Source organism: Macaca thibetana, chromosome 3, assembly GCF_024542745.1.
Source record: "Macaca thibetana thibetana isolate TM-01 chromosome 3, ASM2454274v1, whole genome shotgun sequence".
NCBI classification, from domain to species: Eukaryota; Metazoa; Chordata; class Mammalia; order Primates; family Cercopithecidae; genus Macaca; species Macaca thibetana.
The window spans coordinates 158,742,028-158,761,701 of NC_065580.1; the positions used below are offsets into that span (position 1 = coordinate 158,742,028).

Below are 19,674 nucleotides of genomic sequence, written 5' to 3' on the forward strand. Positions count from 1 at the left end.
AACCTGAATTCTGGTGGGAGAAATCTCAAGTGACATGGGTAATTGAATAGGGTAGTTGATAGGTCATTGAACAGGACATGGAAATAGACCAAGTAGAAAAGTATTAGACATTAATAGGTTTTAATATTTGCAAGTTTGGAAAATGACTTTGTGAACACTGGGAGAAAAGGAGCTTTTCAAATACTAGGATAGTAGCTAGGGATACAAAATAAAGTTATTCAGATATAACTTGTCTTCCTGAACTAAGATTAATCTAGAGTAATATACATAGGACCTCTTTCATTCCTTTCAAACATTGCCAGAAAGAGTTAACCAGGCCTTGGTTAGATCCTGAAAAATTAAGGTATGTGACCAACTAGACAATCTGTAAAAGTAACTAGAGTATTAGCTAGCTACTATTGTTTCGTATTGCAAAAATCTTGTCACTTTTCAAATACAGTAAGACTTTTGAATAATACTATATATAATCTTGAAAGAAACAAACCTTAGTATGTGTGCTTTTTCTAACAGCTGCATTTGTTACACATATTGTCACCAAAATCAAGGTCTTTGAGGCTTAAAACTTAGTACTAACTCTGAAAGTTACTTATTTGTATATTTAATCTAAATGAATAGCTTATTGCTATTTTCAAAAGCATATTTGGTACATTACTATTGAAAGCAGTCTTTGACATAACTGACTACATTTTAGTTTTATACCCAAAGCCTCTGTTTATGCAGATAAATTGAGGTTCCAGTCTTTACAGTGTAGGGTGTAAGTATTAATGAGTGGATTTCCTGCCAAGGTTAATTTATTTTTATTTGCAATCTCATAGAGTAGGGCTCAATCATTGTTAAGCGCTGGTAGTTTCAGAAGCAGAAGTCTTCTTCAGATCAGTAAGATTTATACTACTTGAAATTAAAAAGAGTGGATAATGGGGAAAAATCATGCCTGAGGTTAAGGTGAATCACTTTGATTGGATCTTCCAGAAATCTCCTTTGAGTTCTGGGTGGCTTTTTCCCCTCTTCCTTTGCACTCCCCTGACGGCTCAGCTAGAAGCACCCTAAGGGGCCTTACCTTGAGTCCAGGTGCTGGGGCCCAATCTCAGCTGAAGATCCCAGAGATCTGGGGAAGTGATGAAGAGATCTGGGGAACTGACTCCGCAGGGGAAAGCCTGTGTGCAACCCAAACCTGCAGGATACGTGCTCCTGTGCTGGCCGAGCCAGTAGGCGGGAGCACACTCTCCACCCTAGCCTGCAGAAGCTGAGCATTCAGGCAGAGCCTCGGTCCCACCGCCCAGCTGCCCTCATCCGTGTCCAAGGACAGAGCCCTTGAGCCACGAGGGCTTCTGGCACATGGCTTCAGTTTTTATGGGTGAAAGACAGTCCTTTGGCATCATAAGGTATTTATATCTGAGATAGCTCCAGATTTTTAAAAAACTATTTGACAACAAAAACTGCCAAGCAGAATTAACTACCACAGAGGCCGGGAAAGCAGCACACGTGAGTTTTTTTAATTCTTCAGAGGTGGTAGAAGTCACCAGAAATTCTCTTGAATTCTCTCTAAAGGGCTCTGGATCCTTAGAAAAATGATCTGGTCAAGCCTCTTAAAACGGTCACAGTCCCATGCTTTCTGTCTCAATGTGGCGCTGGGTCACAGGTTTTAGCAGTTTGTTTTTAAAGCAGCCTCTTTTGGTGGAGAAATTATTGTAAACACATGGGAGCATGCTAGCAGCTGCCCATGACAGTGGATGGATCTCACCTGCCTTCGGTTTAGACAAGCACCATGTGAATTTTTATGGGCGTGTTCTTCCCTGTGCCATGTGTTCCTACAGTGACCTTCTGCACAGGATGGGTATGATCTGCATGGAACAATGATGACCACGTCTGGCAGCCCAGGCTTGGGGGATTGTGTGGCCTAAGCAGTGTAGCACACAGGCTCATTGCTTTCCATTGAGAAGAATACTCAAATACCACCCAGCTCAGTCTCCAGGAATTCCCCTTATAGGACAATAGCAATGAGAGAGCTCCAGGAAGGATCTATAAACACATTTCAGCTGCTTAGGAAAAGCAGGAATCACATGCCTCTTTCAAACTGCGAGTGTTTAACCGATTTTCAGTTTCTTTCCACTCACTCCTCTGATCTCTGCTGCCAAACGATAAACCAGTTTAATTATGTTGCTTCCCTCTGAGTTCGGCTTCATCTTTTCCTCTTTAGTTTCCACCTGCGATAGGAGGAGGCCTGGTGAGGAGTTCTAGGCCACATTAGGAGAATGTGCTGCAAAACCTCAGGCAAGTGACCCAGCCCCTCCGGGCTTCAGTTTTCTCAATGACACTGGGAGATGGGGTCAGACTAGCTTCTCTGAAATCTCTTTAAGTTTTAGCTTTCTATGAAGGGAAATTTAAAGAAAAGCACAGAGAGACTGACTAGATTCTATTTGGGGCTTATTTAAGCAGCTACAACAACTTTACAAGAGCATCTTTTCTTGAAGATGCCCAACCTGGTTTTGTCCCAGAGAGGATTTGGAAAGGTCCACTTAGCAGAAACCCTGCTGGCCTGGGGCTCCCCAGTGTCCAGATGGACATGGCTCCACCAGATCAGAGTGGTGTTGCCACTCAGAAATGCCTTTGGCTGTTGCACAAATCTGGCTGTATGCCTATCTGCTGCATATGAAATTCCTGATGATGCATGCAACGTATAGGGAATTAGAACAGTTACACACTCCCTTAAATATGAATATACCTGTGAACCTTTTCAGTCGTTATGATAAAGCAGAGAATGAGGAATCAAGTTTTGCCTTGGTCTTGCCATAAATACACTGCTCTGGTCAAATTTGCTGATTTTTTTAATGTTCTCTTAGTTTTGACAAAATGGGATGATCACAAGTTCATTTGATATGATTCCATGTTCAACTTCGTGTTGGGCAGTTTGGTGACAGGGACACAATATGCTATAGTGGGAAAGGTACAGGGTAGGAGCCAGACAGACCTGGGTTCAAATCTCAGATCTTCAAGTGATGACCTTATAGGAGGAGTCAAAGTCTGAAAGCCTACCCCCTGGGATCATCCTGAAGATGGAGTGAGATGCCTTCTGAAAGGCACCTGGGCTGGTAGCTTTGGACGAGTGACGCTGTCTCCCTGATCTTCAGTTTCCTCATTTGTAAAAAGAGAGAGAATAAATTTCACATTGCATTAGGCTAGATTACAAATGCAGACCTGCATGCACTCAGCTCAGGGTGCAAAAGGGAGCTGATTCTAGCTCAGCCAAGTCTAACGTGCTCTCAGCCCTCCAGGGGCTGATAATCTGATGGGAGATATGGGAGGCACCAACACCAAATGAATGAGGACACAGCATCTGATTAGTCCTTAGCGGCACAGAGACATACTAGGTTTGTTCAGCCTGGAGAAGATAACATTTAGAAAGTGTAGAAGAGGTAAGGCCCCATGGGGAAGGGAAAGCTGAGTCTTGACAGTCCTTGAAGGGCTTCAAACTTCATAATGAGATTCTAATAGAACAGGGAAAGAATGCTTTCCAGGAAATGGAACAGCACAGGCAATGGCAGTGAAGTGGGGAAGCATACAGGAACAACTGAATGGGGGGGCCTTGTTGGGGAGCAGTGGGAAGAAGTGTGGGTGAAGCAGAGTCAGGCCATAGGGTTCCTGGATGATACAAGTAGGGGCATCCCACAGAGAACCCCAGGGTGCAACAGTGGGGTTTTACAGTGGTAACTTTCAATAGATCCAGTTAAGCCTGCCAAAAATTACTAGCAGCTCCATCTCCCAGGGACAGTTTGTGCTCTCTTCATGCAAAACTTACTCTCTGTCCCCTCCTCTCTGGTTTCAGAGAGCATTGTGGTTTCTCTCCACACCAGCTTAAGCACTGTGTAGTCAATTTATAGTTTACAGGGATTTCCCACACACCCGTATATGTTTTCCACTGAGGTCTGTACTTTTTCCTAGACCCACCCGAATTCCAGAGCCAGGCCCACTTGCATGCCAAGTTCATTTTCCTCTTCTTCTTTATCACCTTCTCCTCCTTATAAAACATAGAAGATAGTTACTTTTTAAAATGTGTCTGTGTATTTTTAAACAGAAATGAAAGAAGAAACTCCAGAAGAAAACAATGACAAGGGTAATTTCTGATTCAATTTGTATTAACAATACTTGTTCATACAGGCAAACCCAGCAAGTGAGTTTTTTCACTGTTGACCACTGTTTTTTCACATTGCAACTCTTGCTTATGAAAGTATGAGTGGCTTATAGGGTATAATGCCTCTTTTTTTTTTTTTTTTTTTTTTTTTTTTTTTGAGACGGAGTCTCGCTCTGTCGCCCGGGCTGGAGTGCAGTGGCCGGATCTCAGCTCACTGCAAGCTCCGCCTCCCGAGTTTACGCCATTCTCCTGCCTCAGCCTCCCGAGTAGCTGGGACTACAGGCGCCCGCCACCTCGCCCAGCTAGTTTTTTGTATTTTTTAGTAGAGACGGGGTTTCACCGTGTTATCCAGGATGGTCTCGATCTCCTGACCTCGTGATCCGCCTGTCTCGGCCTCCCAAAGTGCTGGGATTACAGGCTTGAGCCACTGCGCCCGGCCTGGTATAATGCCTTTTATAAGTTTTTTTTTTTAAAAGCTTGAAAGTTTTTAAAGGATAGACTCTGGCTCTGGAATTCAGGCTTTCTTTATAAAGTAAGTTTTGTTTTGTTTTTAGAACAAAAAGAACGTATAAAAAGGGAATCAGGTCCTTAGGAAGGAAATTAGGAATCGTTCTGGTCATTTTGAGAATGCTCATTCCCTACTGATTCATGAGATAGAAGACGGAAGTGCTTTCCACAACACTTTCACAAAAAATCATGCCATTTAACTTCCTTGTGGTCCTGTGGTAGGAATTACCCTGCCTTTTGCAAATGAGAAACTAAGAGGTTGAACCACGTGCGGAGGATCCCTCAGCCCACAGGTGGGGACTCCAGTCCAGCGCTTCTACCTCCAAGACGAACCTTTCCTTCACCAGCTGCCTTAGGGACAAGCCTTGAGCTCAGCCTTGTCCGGGGAAGAAGGAGGGTGGAGAGTCAGTGGGATTTAGTTTCCACCTGGGATAGGGGGAGGCCTGGTGAGGAGTTCCAAACCACGTTAGGAGAACGAGCTCTTCTATGTGCTGCAACACCTCAGGCAAGTGACCCAGCCCCTCCGAGCTTCCGTTTTCTCAGTGACACTGGGAGATGGGGTCAGACCAGCTTCTCTGAAACCTCCGAAACCTGGCGTGGAGAGAGAAGTAACCCACCTGTCTATTTCCCATATGCCTCATAATGTGCTAAGAAACTGAAGCTCAGAACATTAGTGCACCTTTCCCAAAAGCACTGCGGCCAGGAGTCTGCACACCTGGAATTCACATCCGGGAAGGTCAGATTCCAAAGGCCAAAGTCTCTTTCCATGAGACCAGGCTGCCTCTCTCATTAGAATGACCTTCCATTTGTCACGTTTCTACCATTACCTGTCAGGGGCTTTTTCTCACTCTCCTCCCACCTTTTTTTTTTTTTTTTTTTTTTGTGTCAGATTTTAAGTACTCTTATCAGATATTTGTTTTCTCCTATCCAAATGTTTCCAAACTGTGTGTTGTTACTCATTTGACTTTTGCTAAGAAAATTTAGGCTGTAGTTTTTTTTTTTTTTTAAAAATCCACCTACATAACTTTCAATACTAGTATAACGCAGCACTTCCTTTTTTGCTGAAGTTTGGCTGAATCACAGTACAGCACTGAAAAAACAGAAGATAGTCCCAGCCAAAGAAACTTTAAACTGCAGGTAGGTTCGAAGTCGGTGACAACTGATTGTTCTGAAGAAAACTGGCATTGCTTCCTTGTTCTCCCGCTTTCGTTATTACTATTTTTGTCAGATCCTGTTTGTGTTCAAAATGTTGCCGGTCTTATGAAAGGATAAACTTGAAAAATCTTGCTTTAATCATTGCAGCATTTAGCAAATAACTGCATTATCTTTCCTTTTTTATTATAAACATATTCAAGAACAGACTTGTAGTTTACTTGTAGTTACTCAGAGCTTCTCAGAAAACTGAAGCTGGTTGCTCGTAAAAACCAGGTATTCAACCTGTTCAGAAGGGGCCTGAGTTGCTGGAATCTTCCTTCATGTCTCCAGTAATTATGTGACTACAGGAACAGATGTAACCCCCTCTCCAAGCTAAGCATATACTTCTTAAGTCATGATGGATTTAACTGAGTGAATAACTCAGTTGACTTTGAGGAGGAAGGTGAATGGGTTTGTCAAATTTAGCAAAAAACAGCATAAGAAACATTCACCATTAATAGGCTTGAAGGCAGCCAGCTTCCAGGACACTGAGAACTCTGCTCTGCCAGCCAAATGATAATCTCTCAGTTCCTCTCACACTTTTCATCTGAACTGAGTTGGCAGGGTGATACCAAGCCTTCCTCTTTCACTGGTTCTTCCCCTCAACATCCTCCATCTCCCCTTCTCTGATATATGAATCAAGGGTGGTGCCATTAACTGTGTCTCCCTCAGAAAATTCCTCCTGTTGGTTGCTAGTGGGTCAGCAGATTCATTGGTCATCTATCTGCCTCTCTGAGAGTTCATTCTCCTGCAGTGTGGTGGGTTTTTGTTCTTCCCCATCCTTTGTAATTATGTTCCCCAAGGTCTTGTGCTCATCCTCTTTTATTATATCTTTCTATTCTCTCTTGGCATCCTCTGAGTTACCCTACTGCCCATTCAGAGTCCCATGATGTTAATCAATGCTCACCAACAGCATCTCCTCAGGGATCCAGTCTCTGTTTCCAACATCCCCTGGAATGAGAGCAGTCCAGAACTGACTCATCCAAAACTGAAGGCATATAATTCTCCCTAAATCCAGCTACATATCCTGATTTTTGTTTCCTAACAATGGTGTCCTCATTCTCACCTCTCCCTCTTTAAGCAACTTTACTCCTGTATCCAATCAGTGCAAGCCCCAGATTCCACCTGCTGAATCCCCCTTGCACAGGTGTCTCTCCTGCCCCTTCCCACAGCCACCACACTGGTCCAGGTTTTCATTCCTTTCACTGAGTCTCTCAAAATGCCCTCTGAATTAGTCACTTGGTCATCACTACCAGACTGTTTTTTCTGAAGTGCAGCTCAGGACTCAGAAAACCAAAATCTTCAGTGACTCCTCATTGCCTATGCTTAACTTTCATCTCCTGCAGCAGAGGCTTAAGGGTGTGGCTTCTAGAGATGGATGACCTAGCTTCAAAGGCCAGTTTCACCCCTCTCTGAAGCCTGTGGCCCCGGCATGTTCTTAACTCTGCACCCTGCTTTCCTCATCTCTAAAGAGATTAGTAAGAAAGTCTGCCTGTATGAGGATTAAGAAATACTTAGAGCCATGGAAGACAGTGTGGCAATTCCTAAAGGATCTAGAACCAGAAATACCATTTGACCCAGCAATCCCATTACTGGGTATATACCCAAAGGATTATAAATCATTCTACTATAAAGACACATGCACGCATATTTATTGCAGCACTGTTCACAATAGCAATTACTTGGAACCAACCCTAATGCACATCAATGATAGACTGGATAAAGAAAATATGGCACATATACACCATGGAATACTATGCAGTCATAAAAAAGAATAAGTTTATGTCCTTTGCAGGGACATGAATGAAGCTGGAAACCATCATTCTCAGCAAACTAACACAAGAACAGAAAACCAAATACTGCATACTCTCATTCATAAGTGGGAGTTGAACAATGAGAACACATGGGCACAGGGAGGGGAACATCACACACTGGGGACTGTCGGGGGGTCGGGGACTAGAGGAGGGATAGCATTAGGAGAAACATCTAATATACATGATGGGTTGATGGGTGCAGCAAATCACCATGGCGCGTGTATACCTATGTAACAAACCTGCACATTCTGCACATGTATCCCAGAACTTAAAGTATAATAAACAAAAAGAAATACTTAGAGCCCTGCTTGGCCTTTCAGGAGTGCTCAGCACTGTTGGCTGTTGGCTGCCAGCTTTGTCCTGACTGTGGCCCTCACTCTCCCATTCCTTCCTTGCAGTAAGCTCAGCCCCTGTGCACACTGCTGGCCTCCCACACCCTCCTGCTGGTGCACGTTAACTCCCGTCACCCTCCTGCTCTGACGGCTTCTCCCCGTCCTGACCCTGGAAGTCCTCTTGTTCTGCAAGGCACGTCTCAAATGTCCCAGTGCCTCTTACAATCATCCCAAAGGGATCTGGTCTTTCCCTCTCTGACTTTCCCTGGAACTTTATCAGGGTCTCTCATGTCAATGTCATCACATTCTGCTGGGCACTGGAGACTTTCTTGTGCTTTGGGTGTTTTTCTTTACAGTTTCTCTACTTCCATGTCTTCCTATCCACACCTCTGTCCAGCAGCAGCCTGGAGGCTCCTTGAGATCAAGGACTAAGTCTTCTCCGCTTATATCTTCTAAATCGACATAAGACTGACCTCCCGGCCTCCTGAAGAGTAAGCCCTTGGCAAGAATGTGCTTGGTGAAGATCACTGAGGGTTAAAGCCTGACTATCCAAAATCTGAGTGAGAGTTGATTTAAAAACTCATTAAATATACATTTCTACCAACCACAGGGCTAACAAGTCAGACCATTTCTTCAGATACTGAAAACTAAACAAAGTGCTGTGCAGAAAGTATCGTTTAGGGAACATTCCCAGGATATTGGACTAGATAGGTTAATATTCATAATTATAAAATTCATGTTTAAATGTACATATCCTCATGCAGCCCTAGACTCTGAATGTCATATACTGGCATAAGCTGCTCCCAGCTGCAACGAAATGCACTTGACCATAATCACAGAAAAGTGGCCCTTGCAAGTTTTAGTCCTATAATATTTCATCTTTAAAATGGGCAAATGTTAGAAAATTCTCTCAATTTAAAATGTAAAACACATTCAGAGCCAAATACCTTTATTGCCACAGGTATGCTAACACAAGCCAGATCTAGACATAGTGTTTGAAGGAGACTGAATTGATGCTAATTTTGTTGTTTTCTGCATTTGCTGCTCCATAGATCAAATTACCCCTTTCTAGCCTGGGATTGCAGTATATTCTTCCTTTTATTTTTTCGCCTTGTTTTCTTCCTCAGAATCCAACTTCCAGCCCACACTCCCACGCTGAACCCTGCTGGCTCTGTATTTACTTTTCTGTTTTATTTCAAGTTTCATTTTCTTCTTTCCAAAATAACCTGCATGTTTTCTATTTTTCCTCTGTTGGGTTTACACAACTACTATATCTTAAGCACATGGTTCCCTGTTTCTTTTCACTCCTTAATAAGATGTCTCCCTCCTTAATAACCTCACTTACACAATTCTAGCAGCCAATCTGTCACTTTGTAATGTTCACCAAGGGAGAGAACACACCAGTCAGCCGTTTTCACACACACATATTTTCAAAAGACTTCAGATAAAAAGGTCTCTGCTGTGCCTTTGCAGGATGAGGTAGATGTAAGTTCATGGTGAAAGTGAAGATGTAATTATAGCAAAAATTATGCCTTTCATGTCAGTGCATGTGGATTCAATACATATTGCTTGAGGAATACCTTGGGCCATGCACTGAAAGCACAAAGAAATAATTACGTAAAGTCTCCATTGTCAAAGAGTTTGTAGCCCTGTAGGGAAAAGGGACAAGTAAGCAGGCTGTTGTAAAGCGGGGCCAAGCAGGGCGAACCAGCTATCTCCAGGAATGGGGAAGGAATCCCACAGAGGGTTCCCAGCCCAGGCCTGATGGACCAGAGATTATTCCCTTAGGCTAGTGTCAGACCTGAGTCTAAGCCAGTGAAGAAAGTTTACAATCTCAGTATAAACAAATTATACATAAAGGGGTGTAAAAGGTGAAATAAAATTTAAAAGATCCACAGAGGAAAATGGACATTGTCTTTCAAAAGAATTGTAAAATATAGTGCACATAAAATGACATTCAGTGAGTGCCCAGTTGATTCCTAGGTTCAAGTAGAAAGCTAAGTTAAGTTCAAACGTAGTTAAGATCTCTATTTAATGTTGAGCTCAAAAGTAAGATTCTGCCACTGTGGATCTGTGTGCATTTAATTGTGATTTTTAAAAATAGATCAGATTTGTAAGTAAATGATTTAATCAAATGACCTTTTTGAGATTTACTCTTTTTTTTTCTTTTCTTTTATTTCATGATGTGTGTGTGTGTATCTTTGTAAATTCACTTAAATTCTTTTAGGAATAAGGTGGATATGAAGAAATGAAGAGAAAGAAAGTAAAAAAAAAAATTCTTTGGGGCTGACTGTAAGCAGCCACTTTGCAAACCTGAAGGCTGGCCAGTCACATGCAGGGGTAGTCAGGCCCCGGTCGTACAACTTACACCTAAATGGAACGTGGACATCACACATGTTCTTTCTTGGATCGCATGATGCCTTGCCACCCCACACCCATCACACTTGGCCAAAGCATCCCCAGCGGGGTTGTGTGAAACGTTAGTCAGAGCAGGGAATCATAGTTGTGGTCAGGGAGGAAGTGGTGGACAGTTCTGTGGTCCAAAATGGATGTACAACTCAGATTCAAAGTTAAAGAACGTCTTTGCTGCAGAACTTCTTGGGGTTTTTTAAATGTTAATGATTGCTTTGAAGGTTCAAGAGGGGCCTAAACTAGGAAGGGTTTTCTGAACGTATTTGAGTGCAGACCTTCTTATTTCTTGCAGGGATGGAGTTACCAGGACCCTCACAGGACTCCGCTCACCACAGAACTTCCCAGGATAGAAAGACAGTGCTTTGCTGTCAAATTCAACTGTGTTTCAGGACACTCCCTCCTGCCTTCTCACCAGCAGAATCACCCCTGTCCCCTGACTCCTGAGACAGGAAGTATAGGGTCCTCCCCTATACTGAGTCCTCCCCTACTTCTCAGGCAGCTGTATCCTGGTGGCAATGGAGTGGGGACTTCACCTCCCCTTTCCCTCCTCAAAGCAGCTTTGGCCTGCCTGGGAGAAGCTAGCCTTCTTCTGTTCATAGGGCCCAGGAACCAAGACACTGAGTGTTTCTTAATCGGATTATCACAGCATTCCTGTTGATAAGAATCAAGTCATGTGACATTACATTCAACTCTTTTCAAGGAGTGACGTTAAGATGTCAATGTCGGCCAGGCACAGTAGCTCATGCCTGTAATCCCAGCACTTTGGGAGGTTCAGGTGGGTAGATCACTTGAGGTCAGGAGTTCAAGATCCCCCTGGCCAACATGGTGAAACTCCATCTCTACTGAAAATATAAAAATTAGGCAGGCGTGGTGGCAGGTGCCTGTAATTCCAGCTATTTGGGAGACTAAGGCAGGAGAATCGCTTGAATTTGGGAGGTGGAGGTTGCAGTGAGCCAAGGTCATGTCACTGCACTTCAGCCTGGGTGACAGACCAAGACTCCATCTCAAAAAAAAAAAAAAAAAAAAAAAAAATGTCAGATATCAATGTCACTACAACATCACTTTTTAAAAACACTGTTTAGAGGACAATTGTTTTGTGTGCACGTAATTTTGTGGGGTTTTTTTGACGGAGTCTTGCTCTGTTGCCCAGGCTAGAGTGCAGTGGTGTGATCTCAGCTCACTGCAACCTCCTCCTCCCAGGTTCAAGCTGTTCTCCTGCCTTAGCCTCCTGAGTAACTGGGACTACAGGCACCCGCCACCACGCCCGGCTAATTTTTTGGATTTTTAGTAGAGACAGGGTTTCACCATGTTAGCCAGGATGGTCTCGATCTCCTGACCTCGTGATCCACCCGCCTCGACCTCCCAAAGTGCTGGGATTACAGGCATGAGCCACCGCACCTGGCCTGCACTTAACCTTTAATATGGACTATAAGTCAAAATTATAGACTTGACATATGTTAAACAAGATGTTCAAAATACAGCACCATTGTATTCTGATGTTGTTGACATTGGGATAGCCTCTCTATACCTACACAGTCAGTTTTGTTATTAATGTCCTAGCTAAATACACACCCACACTGCCTTTGTCACTTGTATGTGTATGTCCGTATGTAATACAGCTCACTGTCCATTTATAAATTCTTTCCATGAACTTCTGACAACATAAAAAAGACAGGGCAGGGTTCCCATTTCTTAGTATTCAGAGCATGCTGGTTGCAGCAGCCAGGTGCTCCAGGGTTCATTACATTTTCTTTACCTCCTAGCAGACATGTGGGAATGGCATTGGTAGGAAGAGTACAAATGATGCCAAATTTCGTGAACTGTCAAAGTAAAGGATAAACTTTTCAAATTTGTCCTTTAAAGGTTGGAATAGATATGAAGGATAACTTAGGAAATAAGAAAGCAAGATTCAAGAAGCTGACCTTGCATTTTTTGGCAAAGAGGTCTAAGATGAAGCAAGATATCAATCTGCAAATATTTGAAAATGTAAACATCACTGAGTGAGAACATTATTTGTCCTGGTAGGCATGGGTTTAGCCAGCATTTCTACCAAGAAATGACACAATTAACTGCTATCAAAAATTGGAAACAGCGTTAATAGAAACTAAGGAATAAAGAGGAAGGCTTCTCACCAGAGACACAGATATTCCACTGGGGCAAGCCCTCAAGTCTGCTCGAGAAGATGCTTATTATTCATGCATTCAATACCATTCTAGGGTCTAGTGGCACAACTAGCATAACGTTCTTTAAGTTTTAAGTTGGGGGCTCCTCAAGTGGAAAAAGTGCACAGTTAATTTCAGTACTCACATACTCTACCACAGGAAATGTGGCTTTGATAGCATCTTACCCTTGGGCTGAGATATGACCTAAAGATTCAAGTACAAGGATCTACCTTTCATGGTAAGGTACCAATGAAGCGAGAAACATTCTAGACAGCATTGAGATCAGTTTTCCGTATATCACTGATCACTAGATATGGATAAGCATGATTGGTATTTTTTGCTTATCATTTTTCAGTTATTGAGAGGGCAGCCAGCAGCTAAAATTTACATAAATTAATTCAATCATTCATTCAAGAGACAAGTATCAGGCCTTTGCTATGTATGACACAGAGTGCATTTATCAAGAACTTAATGAAACTTCAGCTTCAGGGTTCCTCACTTGCTCAGGTCGTATCCAAATCCTTGTACCTAATAGTACAGTCCTAATTTTGCATTTGTTTCCTCTAAAGAAAGCCCCCAAATTGTGCAGTGTTAAGGGTCCGTAAAATCTTCACCAGCCTCCAGTACAGACACTGGAAAAAATGCACATGAGTTCCATAGCCATCTGCCCGACACCAGGGCAGCTCCGACTGAAGCAGGATGCGAGTGAAACCAAAACCCAGGCATCCTAAGAATTGCACTCCCTGCTGCAGTGTTCCTTCTCTGCGTCACCCTCGTTTTTGTTTGATGGCCCAGCGGTGACTCTGAGGATCCGTGTTATCTGTAATCCCAGGGACGTGGACAGGCTCAGGATGTCTGAACTCTGAATGAGGGAATCAGCGGCCAACACAGCTGCTGTGACTTCTGGCCAGGCTACTACGAGAGGGCCTGCTTGGCTGGTTCATTGTGGATCCCTACACATTGACTGCTCTGAATTCGAGCTGTGGGGTGGTAGAGACGGAATCAAACAAAACCTGGGTTATTCTGTTGCTAATTCTTTCCAGTGTTCTCTCTGTAGGTCCTCAGTCCTAAGGTAGTACAGACATGCCCTTCCACTCAACTGCTCCCTACTGTAAACGATCGGGTGGCTGGCACATGCGTGTTTTGTATCAAAATGCAAACCTTTGTCCTTCTCCTGCATCTTCTGACGTGAGCATGATCATGTGACCCTGATTCATCTTTGTATAGTGGCTAAAATATCTGGAATTGTGTGCTTTAGAATTTTACTTCTAGAAGCACGAACTGTATTCTGGAATTAGGTCAAGTGTGAACTTCTGGATTCAAATTGGATGGTGGTGGCATTGGTTTATTGATCTCTTCTGTAGTTAGGGCACAATGCCCATCAAGACAAATGCAGATACACAAACTCCTCATGGAGCTCTGACCTTTCCCTTGTGAGAACAGCACAGGTGTTTCTGACTGAAATTCTCCCTTGGAATGTGACAGAATTCACTATGTGTATTCCAGCTGCATTACGATGAGTGGAGATCCCCCTACTATCATCTGAATTAATCCAGAGATGTGTTCCAGAGGCTATACTTGTCAAGTTCAACTTTCTTGCCTGCCTTTTTATCAGAAATATCTGTTCTCTCATTTTTCTTCTTTCATTTCAACAGAGTAATATTTAGCAAAGAAAACTTCTTAAATGGAGAATCGAGGACATAGAGGGAGAGAAACTAAGTTATAAATAAAGGTTCCAAGAAAGAATTTGCATTTCCTAAATGTTTATAAACCCTTATTTATAAATTATAACTTAGTTTCTCTCCCTCTCTGCCCTTAGTTCTCCTTTTAAAGGTGGGAGCAGGCTCCCTGTGTTCCTTTGGGGAAGATTTAGCACTTCTTAGATTGCTTGTCTCTGGAGCTACTACTGGGTCACACTGCTCCTTCACCTGTCTGCAAAACTGGCACCAGGAAGTTACCTGAGCCAGGTGTGTTGGGTCAGACCTGTCTCCCTCCAGGGCACTGCATCCTTGAGGGGCACAGAGTAAGGCCCACCCTTGGTTCACTTTGTTCTAGATCCAGACCTGCCCGGCCTTATCCCACCATCAACTGCACCAGAAGTCCCACTTCCGAGGTGGCTTTTATGAGATAAAGGTAAAGGACAGAAAAGAGAGAAGACAGACAATAACCTCTGACTGACTTGCCTCTTGTATTTGCCCATGAATAAGCAACAAACTCATCTTTGCGGATATAAAAGTTAATATTAACTCATGTAATAGCTTTCTGACAATTTTCAGTGTGAGATTGAAAGAATTAAAGAATTAAAACAACACATTTAGAGATGCACGATTTAATCTGGGGTGCAATGGTTGAATTGTTGCAGGGAAAAAAAATAACGATAACTGTATGACTTACATATTAAAGACTGAAGAAAATGATTAGGGAGGTATATATGCCCTCAACACGCATTCCCAAGGACCAGTCATTTACAGCTTTGTCATGCTTACAGCTCAGTCTCTGGACTGTTAGGCTGGCTCTAAGACTGACGCATCCACCATGCAACTACATTTCATAAGCAACCCTGAACTCTGAGGTAAAGTATGCAAAAAAGTTCGTGGGTTGCTTCGAGTCTCTAAACAGATGAGAGGAGATTGGACAGGAAAGGATATTTCAAGGATTTGGCATGTACTGATTAAATCCAAATAACTTTGCCTCTCTATTCCATGTCTAAAGTCACATATTGGTGGGTTTTCTTGTACCGAGTATGTCATTGTTATTCAGGTATATAATTGCGCACACCACACACACACACACACACACACGCCCCAAGAAAGCACAGCCCTTTCGAGATTTCCTCGATGCAGAAGCAGAGTGAGGTTGTGCTGAGCCTTGTGGGAAAGAGCCCGGAGACCTGCTTTTGTTGGCTTCTCAGGTTTGCTGGCATATGCAGCCTGGGGTCTTGCTCTCTTTCCCCCCAAAACACTGGCTGTCTGCACTGGTGAGAAGTGTGAGGAGAGGAAATTGGGGAAACAAGACTTTCTGTAAAATGACCACAACTGTTAGTGGGAGGAAGGAGTGGAAAGATGGAGAGGGGACGTTTATAGAAAAATGTGTTTTCCTTAAGCAACCAGAATCACAAAGTTCAACTAAGGCAATTTCTCTAAAATCCCCAGACTATTTATACGTTTATTTAATTCAGTGAAGAAAAGTCTGTTCCGTTATTTGATGAGCGTTTCTGACATGCTGCTACCGACAATTTGGTTAAACTCTTCTACTCTTCAGTATTTTGGGAAGACTTGCCTTGTTACCTCTGGGTGGATGGTCATTTATTATATTAACAGTTAGAGAAAGAGAAAAACTGCTAAAAAGTAAAATCCTAGAAGGTATGGAAAGAAAGAACAGCGCCCGGGGAAGCTGTGTGTGAGGTAAGTGCTTACTTACTTAATTACTCGGCTGGAAGTGTCTCTGATACTGTATTTAGTTTTCACAAAATGATGGTATTTAAAAATGTATTATACCTTTATGGGACACTTTTCTTTTGATTTTTAGGACAATTTTAAATAGGACAGAATTTGTCACCTAAGGCTATTACTACTGATTGTTTCATATTTGTTTAAACATTCATGAGAGGACAAAATAAGATAGGATTGGGGATAACAGTTGATCATGCATGAGTGTGAGTGTGTGTGTGTGATCCTGAGGTTGCAAAAAAAATGGATATTAAGAATCACTTGGATTTTTTTTTCAAAATCCCTCTTACAGGTTAAAGGGAAAAAGATTAAGATATGTTCAGATAAAAATAAATCTAAACATTTGAATTAATGGTACACATTTTTGGTCTTTAGTTTTCCACAGTTAAATATTACATTCGTTGTAAGTTTTCTAACCTGTGGGTTAAAGAAATTATGAGGTCAATAAACCTCTATTGAACAATAAATTCTTATTTCCTTCAAGCGACTAAATGCGGAAGTACAGAGGAGACAAACGTTGGCGTTACAGGAGCAATGTGGAAATTTCACCCAGTATAACATTTATTAGCTGAGGATAGTCTAAACTCTCACGAAATTACACAGAGATTAAAAAACAGATCAATCATGGGTCGTGAACACAGTTCATAATGTTTCCAAAGTCAGGACTGTTTACATTCCATACACCTACCACAGAAAACTTACATAACTTTTCTTATAAGGATAGGTAACAGATTTTAAAATATTCCAGCGAGGTTTCGCCTTACGGCAATCCAAACTGATTTCCCCACTGACAAAGGAAAGTAACTGCTTCAGAATTAGCCAAAGAACTATGCAATCGCTGAAAATCAATAACAAACTTGCTCTGACAGACCCTTGCAAAGGGAAGTTGGAGTAATTCTCCCGCGAGCTAGACCCCCGTAGACCCACAGCAAACAAGACAACATCTGGATATTGTTTCACGAGCAAGAATAAAACACTTTTTTTGTCCCATCATTAAGTAAAATCCCATTTTCCACATGCAAACAGCACTTGTAAATTCCCCCAGATAAGCACGGGCGTCTTGAATGATTTAAATAAGTTTTAAAAGAATCAAATGTTTTCATTACCTTTAGAAGTAAAGTTTTTCAAAACTACCTCCAGCATGCCACATGCCCCAGAGTTGACATAAGCACCGTGTACCTCTTACCTGCAAAGACGGAAGAGTGCAGACTCCTGGCTGGATGGGGAGTTATGTCAAGTCACAAAAATTCTCAGTCCAGACAGGTTGCCTTGGGAAAGATAGGCGTTTAGGGTTCCTCAAAATGAAGAAAACTCTCTCACTGTTCACTGTCAGTCAAAAACAAGTTGGTACAAGTTTAAGTAAGAATTACCTGGAGGAACTAAAGACAGAAAGAAAGAGATTGGGAGACATTGGGCAGAGGAGGGAGGGACAGGGAAGGAGGGAGGGAGGGAGGAAAGGAGAGAAAGTGAGAGACAGAGAGAGAGAGACAGTGGGGGAGAAAGAGAGAGAGAAGGAATCTGAGAAAGGAGACCATGATGTCAGCATGTCTTAAGGTCTTCAGGAAATCTGCAGACCAGCACAGGATTCTAGTGGGCATCCAGTCCAGGCTCTCCAAACACCTGTGCGAAAGAAAACTGATGCCTTTTTAAAGAATGCCAGTTAATCTTTGAAGAAACTTGGGCCATTCTTATCAAAGCTTTTTTAAGGTCCCTTTGGCTAAGTAAACTATAAATAAATAACCAGATTACCTTTTCTAACAATCTCTCCTTTATCCCATGTTTTCTTTTTCTCTTTCCTCTCTCCTCCCCAAATGAATATTAACAAAACCTCTTGCCTCCTGGGGGAATCAGAACGAACCCATATAGACTATACCTATATTAAACATACTTAAGCAAAGTGCCACAGAGGGAAACTCATGTTTTTAGCTCAACCCCCTTATTGAGCTGATTTTTCTTCCATCACCCCTATTTTCCCTGATAAATATATTTTTTATATATATATGTGTGTGTGTGTGTGTGTGTGTGTGTGTATGAAGAAGTTGAATAGACACGGGCAAAATTGGGTTCTTCTGGATCATGGAAATTGGGCTTGGGGATATGTGTTGGAATCTGGGTTCCAGCATTCTTGCATAGTCTGGCATCTTTATGAGAAATGGTCAGAATTCCATCCTTGAAGCAGGCTTCTAATGGAAGATCTCCGGAAGCAGAAGCAGGAAGCTTCCTTCGGGAATGGGGTTATATGTCCATCCTACGCAAAGTGACTCTTGCAGCCACCACATCAAGGGAGGCCAGCCCAAGGCTCATGTGCTCTCCTGGCCTTCTCATGGCCAGAGTGCATGGGGACCGTGTTCAATCCTAAGAGATGGAATGGATTTTTCATAAGTACTTCCCCTAGAGAGAGCCCTCTACACTGGTCCAAAGGCAATGCCAAGAGACACAAAGGGTTTCTTTCCCATGGGAGACAATGATACACCCACACGTCCCCTGCCCAGGCACCTCGGTAGGGCCAGGCCACTGCATCTGGTTTGACATAGAGCAGACAGGGTGAGGAACGCCTTGCTTCTGTTGGAAATGAATGATACTTCCTCTCACCAGAGTACTGGGCTCCGCAATTCACCCCAAGTGCAGCTGCTGCTGCTCTGGGTGCTTGAACTAAATGGGAGCTGGAAGGGATGGGGTGTCATTCTGCCTTTAGGAAGGAAGGGCTGAGACCTCCTCATTTTCTCCCCCTAATCATTCCATTTCTGTTTTCCCAGTGGAGATGGTATGCCTCAGTCTCCTCTTTTGCCCTTTCCCTGGAAGCAAGAGACTCCTTTTCAGCCTGGGAGCTTAAATAGTGACCCTGGAAAGCAGACACTGGGCTCCCAGGGGTTTAGGGCAGGAGGATGAAGAAGCCACACAAGATTTGGACTTCTTAAAGCTGGTGCAGCTTTACTCCAGCAGTCTAGAATCAGTTCTCCCGCGAGGATATGCTAAAAGTCTCATAGAAAATGGGTAAGCACAGAGGTGAAGAACGATGAAAGAGGGAAAACTGAGAAGTAAAGGATCTGAGTATATACCAGCTGCTCAGGTGGGATGATTTGCAGGGGCTGTTTCCTCGGCCTGGAATGGTCCCCTCTGGCCTTCATTCACTGAGCTGACTCATTGTTCAGGTCCTAGCCCGAATGGCACCTCCTGTGGGAAGTCCTTACTTGATCTGGTCCCGATCCAACTCCGTGCCCCAAGACTCCCTTTTGTTGTGTATCTCACTTACCACTGCCTGAAGCGGCCCTGAAGCTTTTCCGTTTACCGTCTGTGTTCCAGTCTAGAGCTCAATGGTACCTGTCTTGTTCACCAAACATCTTTCCAGCAATATCTGGCACATCATAGTCCCTCAAAAAATATGCATATTTGTCAAGTGGGTTGATAAAAGATTACATATGGGAGATATGATTTGTTACCATGGAACTTTAGCTATCTCCTTATATTTAATCTGTATTTCCAGCCTCAGCTTTACCTAATAAACTAACATTTGAACACCTTTTTTCAATTTGTAAAACACTGCCAGAAATGTTGTTAATTCCATGCTCAGACCAAAATGTAGGCTTGATTAGTTGTATTTTAAGGGCAAGGAGATGGAAGCCAAAGAATGTAAGTGATTTGTGCAAAGTCACACAGCTACAGAGCTGTTTTGAG

General features: G+C 42.9%; 1 protein-coding gene across 5 annotated transcripts in view; it reads right to left on the minus strand.

The window, feature by feature from the left end:
* The window catches only part of KCNJ15 (potassium inwardly rectifying channel subfamily J member 15), a 53,404-nt gene extending 35,742 nt beyond the window's left edge, over positions 1 to 17,662 (minus strand). For 2 of the 5 annotated variants that reach the window (XR_007724259.1, XM_050784579.1), the window contains exon 1: positions 17,186 to 17,662. The gene's annotated coding sequence lies outside the window, so the exon portion shown is untranslated. The other 3 variants (XM_050784582.1, XM_050784583.1, XM_050784580.1) reach the window with 3 other exon arrangements.
* Between the last annotated feature and the right edge of the window lie 2,012 nt (positions 17,663 to 19,674).